This window comes from Chrysochloris asiatica, unplaced genomic scaffold (assembly GCF_000296735.1).
Source record: "Chrysochloris asiatica unplaced genomic scaffold, ChrAsi1.0 scaffold00010, whole genome shotgun sequence".
Classification (NCBI taxonomy): Eukaryota; Metazoa; Chordata; class Mammalia; order Afrosoricida; family Chrysochloridae; genus Chrysochloris; species Chrysochloris asiatica.
In genome coordinates this window covers 22661587-22668879 of record NW_006408528.1, presented here as the reverse complement: position 1 = coordinate 22668879, position 7293 = coordinate 22661587, and the positions used below count along the sequence as shown (strand labels likewise).

At 37.2% G+C, this 7293-nt stretch overlaps 1 pseudogene; it reads right to left on the bottom strand.

Annotated features, from left to right (window-relative positions):
• The window catches only part of LOC102818443, a 28291-nt pseudogene that overhangs the window by 16798 nt on the left and 4200 nt on the right, over nucleotides 1-7293 (bottom strand).

Genomic DNA, 7293 nt, shown 5'->3' with positions numbered 1-7293 from the left:
GGGGGGGGGGGATGGGGATTGAAATTGTTCCATATTCTGAATGGAGTGGTTATACATGTATATATATTTGTCACATCTCATAGACATGTTGTTGTTGTTGTTGTTAAGTTCTGTCGAGTCAGTTCCAATCCATAGAGACCCTGAGGAGCAGCTGGTGAGCTTGAACCACCATCTTTGCAGTCTGGAATATTAACCCACAGCACCACACCAGGACTCCTCTCATAGACATAAACACTTAAAACAGGGTGGTTTACTGTATAGAGATGATACCTTATTAGATTTGATATATTTGATATGAATCTGAAGAACACTGAATATATCATAGACTGCCAGGAGAACAAATACATCTTTCTTGGAAGAAGTACAACCAGACTACTTCTTGGAATGGAGTATGAGGAGACTTGGTCTCACGTTATTTTAGACATGATATCAAAAAGGGCCATTCCTAGGAGATGGACATTATGATTGTTAAAAGAGAGGGTCAGAGAAAAAGAGGGAGACATTCAAAGAGAAGGACCGATAAAATGGCTCAACAGTGGGCTTAAGCATGACAACAATTTTAAAGGTGCTGCAGGACCAGGCAGTCTTTCATTCTGTTATATATGGGGTCACTATGAGTTGAAACCAAGCGCATCTAACAACAACAGAAATTTGATATAAAAAAAGTACCTAGAAACTTGCAATTCATAGAAGTGATTCAAAGTGTTTTTTTGTATGCCTTTAAATAATTGTTTACATAATCTAGTTCTACTTAAAAATAGCATTCAACAACACTTGTAGCTAGCTAGAAAACAGAAATGTAGCCTGCTGTATTTGCTATTTGAGTATTTTTTGCTTTCTCCATTTGTCCTTAATTTCAGTGAACACAGTTCCTTCTGCCCCTTCTTTACTCTTTCCTCACACTTTTGACATTTAAAAGTGCTTATCACCTGAAAGTTATTTGAACAGTTTAAAAGTTCAATGCATTGCCTTAGGCTCTTCAGAGGAAAGACCTTTTATAAATTAGTAAAGAAATATTTGGGGCATGGGGGAGGAGAGAATGAGAGTGGGATAAAGATTTTATTTTATTTTGATAGAGGACTTTGGCAATCATATACTTCACAGTGGCAAGCTCTGTTATATCTAATTTTTTTCTTTGTTGAGCATCCAAAATTCTATATTTAAAAGTGTAATTTAATAGTATAGTTTTCACATAATTTATAGTTTAAAAAAGAACTAAATTTAAAATATTTAACACAAAAGTTTCTTGCTTAAAGAAGATGTGAGAGCCTATTAACTTATGCCATAGACATGCTCTATAAACTCTAATTTCCTAAATCACTTTCCTATCCTGGAATTGCTGTAGAAGAATCCTACAGTTTAGATGTAAAACTATTTCAAATACTACCTGGACAGCAGGATAAAATTACCTCTCCAGGGTATTAATTAACTCTTCATTGAGTAGTTACTATAAAACCAAGATAAGATGATCATGGCAATAGCACCCAAGGAACATGTACATGACACAATCAATTAAACAATTTGATTAATGAAATTTACTGAATGAACTCAATCAATGAACCATTAGCTAAAAGATAGTCAAAACAGGCAGACCATCTGTGACTAATTGCTTTCTAAGCCTGCCTAAAATTAGGCAAATGTTCACATTATACTGAAAGGAAATTTTGAAATGTTTTGTATTTTCAGCCTGTTCTCAGTACTTCTCATTATAAATGAGCAACTCTGAAATTATAACAGAATTCTTAAACTTTGATTGTATGATGCTGAAAATACAAACCAAAAAAAGCAATAAAAATTATCATATATTACTAAAACTGACCTTGCAGTACAGTTCTTTATCCAGGACTTCACTGAGGGCTTCTTTTACTTTCATTGTTGTTGTTGTTGTTAAGTGCCTTCGAGTCGGAGCCAACCCATAGCGACCCTGTACAGGGTTTCTGAGGCTGTAAATCTTTACGGGAGCAGAAAGCCTCATTTTTCTCCTGCGGAACAGCTGGTGGTTTCGAACTGCTGGCGGTCAGATTAGCAGCCTGATTCGTAACCACTACACTAAGATAACCTAATTTCCAAGATGCAAGCAAACTGTTGTTTTACTTTCTATTCTATAGAACACCCTCTAGAAAAACATATCTTAAGAGGTTGCATTTGGGCATACCAGCCTTGAGCATAACATAAGTCTGGAGCATAACATAAGAAAATCAATGATCTGCATTGAGATTAATCACATATGGCAGTTCACAATAAAATATAATTGGAAAGAATTCAGTACAGTACCTGGACAATATCCAGGGTTGTTTTCCTACATTAAAAAGCATGAATTCCCTATCCTTCAGGCTGTAAAACAAATTAGTGCTATGAGAATCTCAAGAGCTCATACCTTTAAACACCCTTTCAACATTTAAAATTAGGCATTTATTTTCTAGACATCCAATTTCATCTGAGCTAGTGATTACTAGTGCTGGCACGGTTGTTGTTGTTTTTAAAGTACTGTCAAGTTGATTCCGACCCATAGCAACCCTGTATGGGGTTTCCGAGGAGCAGCTGGTGAGCTTGAACCGCAGAAAACTAGACTGCAAGGTCGGTTTGAACTGTAAGGTCGGTAGTTCTTGTAGTTCACTTGCCACTCCTAGGAGACCTTATACAGGGTCGCTATGAGTCGGAACTGAGTTGACGGCACTTAACAACAACAACAAAGTGATGACTATGAATTTTGTGTATGTGTATAATAAGTATGAATTGTTCTACCACATTCAAAATGGCAGATAACTCTCCTTTATTTTCCCCCAATCAACCCAAAACTGGCTCTTAGCTGCTAATTATCATAAATGACAAATCCAATATGAACTTTCAAATTTAGTTCTCCACTATTGATCAGATGAAATTTTGAAGTGTTTTAGCTTGAGAGACAATTAGAAGATGGTGAGCTCCACATGTCTCCCATCAATTTCATGAGACCTTTACAAAGATCCCTGATATTAAAGTTCTCAATTAACATGCTGCTTAGAAACACTCAGCTATCACCATCCAGACCATGCCACTCCAGGGATGCTTCATTGACTCAAGGACCAATTCTCTTCCTACTTTATCAACTTCAGGAATTCAAATTCTTTGAAACAGGCAACTTTTCACTCCAAATCTCTAAGCACCCAGGCATTGCTCTTCTTTCCCTCAAAGCCCAACCTATATAATGAGGCAATACTTTACACCTGTAAACAAAAGACTATACAGAGTAGGTATGCAAGAATGTGCCTGATTTTTCCTAACATATTATATGGAAATATATCAGAAACTTTGTACAGCCTAAATAAGAATTACGGACAATATCTAAGAGCCTTCTGTCAACGCAAATTCTTTCCATAGAGAAACAAATGGAAAGAATCAAATAGAATTACAGGAGATATATTTATCTTCAAACAACAAAATCTTATGATTAAGTTACAAAAATTATCTGTGTAAGTATCCACTATCCACCCATTGTAGTTACAATTACAGGTTACTAAAACAATACAAATTTATAATTATGTTGCACACACTAACTGTTCACTAATAATAATTCCTCAATAAATATGTTTGTTCCATCAAAGCTAGAACACACAAGATACTTCAGAGTGTTAGTACAGGGGAAGTAGACAACATATATTAAGTATGAATTAGTGTTCACTCTTAGTTAAGAGTTTCATGAAGTAAGGCAATGTCCACACTTATTGTCAGTGGGCAGAGACATCTTAGGTGTCAGCAGGTTTGCTGCTGGTCCAGATCTTACCCAGTAGCTTCAGGACAGCCCCAGTTTAGTGTCACAACTCTCAAAGCCAAAGTGCTTTGAGTACAATCCCAATGCCGGGTGCATACAGGCACAGAAAGCAGGCTCTCCCTACACGCCAGGTTGGGCTCCTAGTTGCCAGGGCTCATTCACATGCTCTGCTGTTTCCGATGCTATCGCAGTCCTAAACACATTACCATTCTGACCTACTTCTCTCAGAGTGTTCTGCTACTTGTCTATACAGCACATACTTCCTTCTGCTTTTTTCCTAGCCTCTGACTCTGTTTCTCCCAGCTTTGCTTTTGTTTCTCCTAGCTCCTCTGTCTACTAGGTTTGGAATTTCTGCTGCTACTGGTGCTTATCTCTTCAGAAAAATATTCCAATCTCTAACTCTTGAGGCTGAAATCCCCATCCTGGGACAAGTATTGAGAGGAGTCAGGATGTTCTTTAGCACAAAGCTTCTCTGTCTCCAAGGGATAGGTTCACTCTCCCTGCAAAGGCAGAATAGTCCATTGCTCCAGCATGGAAAGTTTGACTGCTTCACAGTCTTTCCAGGCCTCACTATGAATGAGCCTAATCAGAACCTCCTGAGGTTTAGCCAGCGTTGGACTCTTTAGGTCAGCCCCTACTCATTGGCCTTAGATCTGGTCTTGCTCTCAGAACCAGGACAGAAAGGCCAAACTGTCCACAGCAAAGGTATTCCATATCTCACACACATCATGTACACTTCATGCTTCATCATGGATACTTCACAGGACCAACATTCTAAAGGTGAGATTGGTAAAAGGAGTTGAACCTAATCTGAATAACCTAGTAAAGCTGACCATGAACAAGCTTAACTGACACCTGAACTTGACAGCTATACTTGATAGCTGACTGAATGTGAGTGAGGAAGGTAACAGAAAATTAGGAAGAATAACAAGATGAATAGTTAGTGCTTCCACTGCCTAGATGTTTCTGTCTCTCACTGAGACTGAACATTTTTAGAGAAAAAAACTTACAAAAATTATGGAGCATTCAGTTTTGTACATGATGAATTGAAGGTGCTTCTGAGATAGATAAGATTCTTGGGGGCAATGCAAATATAGGTTTTCAGTGGAAACACACTAGATATGAAACTCTGGAGTAAGGTCTGAGTCATCAAACTTCAGCTTGGCACAAACAGAAACTTGTTTTTTCTTTTAATTCCTTTAATCATGTGATTTCTGAACTCTTATATGTTCCCTCATCCTACTAACCTCCAGAATCTGAATTTATGTGGCTTCTTTTTCAGGATACAAATGACCTTTGAGTATAGCTTCTTAATTTTAGAGGGAGAGTTGAGTAAAACTGTTCTTAAAAACTACCGTGGCCCAATTCTCAGCCTAGCTATAAATAGGTATATGGAGGATAAACTTTCTAGGGAAAGGTCAACCATTCAAAGTTCAAAGGGTGGCATTTACCTAAGGACAAGGCTGAGAAAGAATGGGAATATGCGTGGGATGGAAATGCAAACCACAGGGAGGAAATGGGTAACTGTTGTTACATAGAGGGGATTACAATCATTAAGATCAAACAAAGTGTGTGACTTGTTAAATGTAAAACTAATGATCTTGTTTGTAAACCTTCACTTAATTCACAATAAAAAGTTTGAAAAAAAAACTCATGCAGAGAGATTACAAAGTCCTCCCAGTATAGCACTGTAGAAGAAGCACTGGACCTCAAGGACAGTTTGAACTGCGAGATCGGCAGCTCAAAATCACCAGCAATTCCTTGGAAACCCTAAACAGGGTCACTATGAGTTGGAACCAACTGGATGGCACTAAACAAAGAGTCCTTTTGATTCTAAGCAAATTGAAGAAAAATATTTTGTGCTACAATCCTAATAAAAATTCCAGTGGCCAGAGATCATATTCTATGGCATTAATGGAGTTCTGGTTTGGTGTTGCAGGATAATGCACTGGATCACAAGGTCATTTTGAGCCACAAGGCCAGTAGTTCAAATCCACCAACCACTTCTGGAAACACTATACAGGGTCACTACGAGGTGAAACCAACTTGATGGCACTTAACAGTAACAAGGGACAAAGAGTTCGGTTGATCCAACTGATATATATGTCATCTTAAACCATCAAGGATAACTTAATCTTCATAAGTTGCCACCCTTTTCTTGTTCCTCCTAATTTTCTTTAGTGAATCAAATCACCATGAATCCATCTATTTGAGCTAAAGAAAAAAAGTTTATTTTTAAGTAGCACCTCTTCAACTCAAGTGCTTTTGATCTCTCTATACTTCTCCAATTCCATCACCTTCTCAACATTCTTAACTAACTGCTCTAGTGAGGGCCTTAATGTTAATAAATAAACCATCATATTTTCCTGCCTAGTGTTTAAGCATCAGGTGAGCCTTGTTCTTACTCCCAACTTCCCACATGATTCCTATACTCCTTCCTCTAACTTACTTACCAGCTGGGAAAACTTGGGCAAATTATTATGCCCAAGAATCTACTTCCTTAGATGGGGATAATACATATTTCATGGAATTGTGAGGAATAACTAGTAATTCACTACATTAAGGCACTTTGCATAATGACTTGCACATGATAAACTTTTTTTTCTTCTCTCTTATTTTCTCTTTATTTCGTTTCTCTCTTTAACACTCCTTCTGCACTATGTATATATGGCGTCTTTCTCTCCCTTTCTTTTCTCCTCTCCTCATTCCTCTTTCCCTCCTCTTCTTATTTTTCCTTTGCACTTGTTACAGATACAATAAAGAATTAATCATACCACCTCTGGTTTAAATTCTCCTTAGTGAAATAAAGATCAGACTCCTTCAGGCTTAGCTCTCATTCTCTATAGATGTTTTTAGTGTTAAGTGCCATTCTGATACATAACGACCCTGTATAGTGTATCCAAGGAGCAGCTGATGAACTCGAACTGCACCAAAGTACAGATCAAACCAACTTTGCAGTCCAGCACATTAAGCCACAGCACCACACCAATATCAGCAAACTATCATGTACTATATAGCTACTCTGAAGTACTCATTACTGATTTTCATAGCAATCTTGAAAGAAATTATTATTAAGATTTATAACTGAGTAAACAAAGGGTCAAGAAAAAACATTGAAATTGACCAAATTACACAGACAGTAAGTGACGGTGACCAATTCACTATGATTCCAAAATCTGAATTTATTCCCATATAAATTTATTCCAATATAAAGAACTATGCTACACTCTGATGAGCACATTATATGTTCTAATTCCGTACCTTTGCACAAATAACTCCTTGTACATAAAATGTCCATCACTTCCTGATCTACATGGAAAACTCAATCTCACCTTTCTTTGTTTGCTCAAATGACATCTCTTCTGTGAAGCTTTCTGATGCTCAAAGACAGAGATAGAAACTTTATCTTCCCTGAAACCAGAACACAATTTATATAACTGTCTATATAACTAACTCTATTAAGGCATCAGTAAACTATGAAATCCTCAAGGCAGAAATGTTTTGATTTTTTTAAAGCTTTTATTGAGAATTGAGTGTGTGAA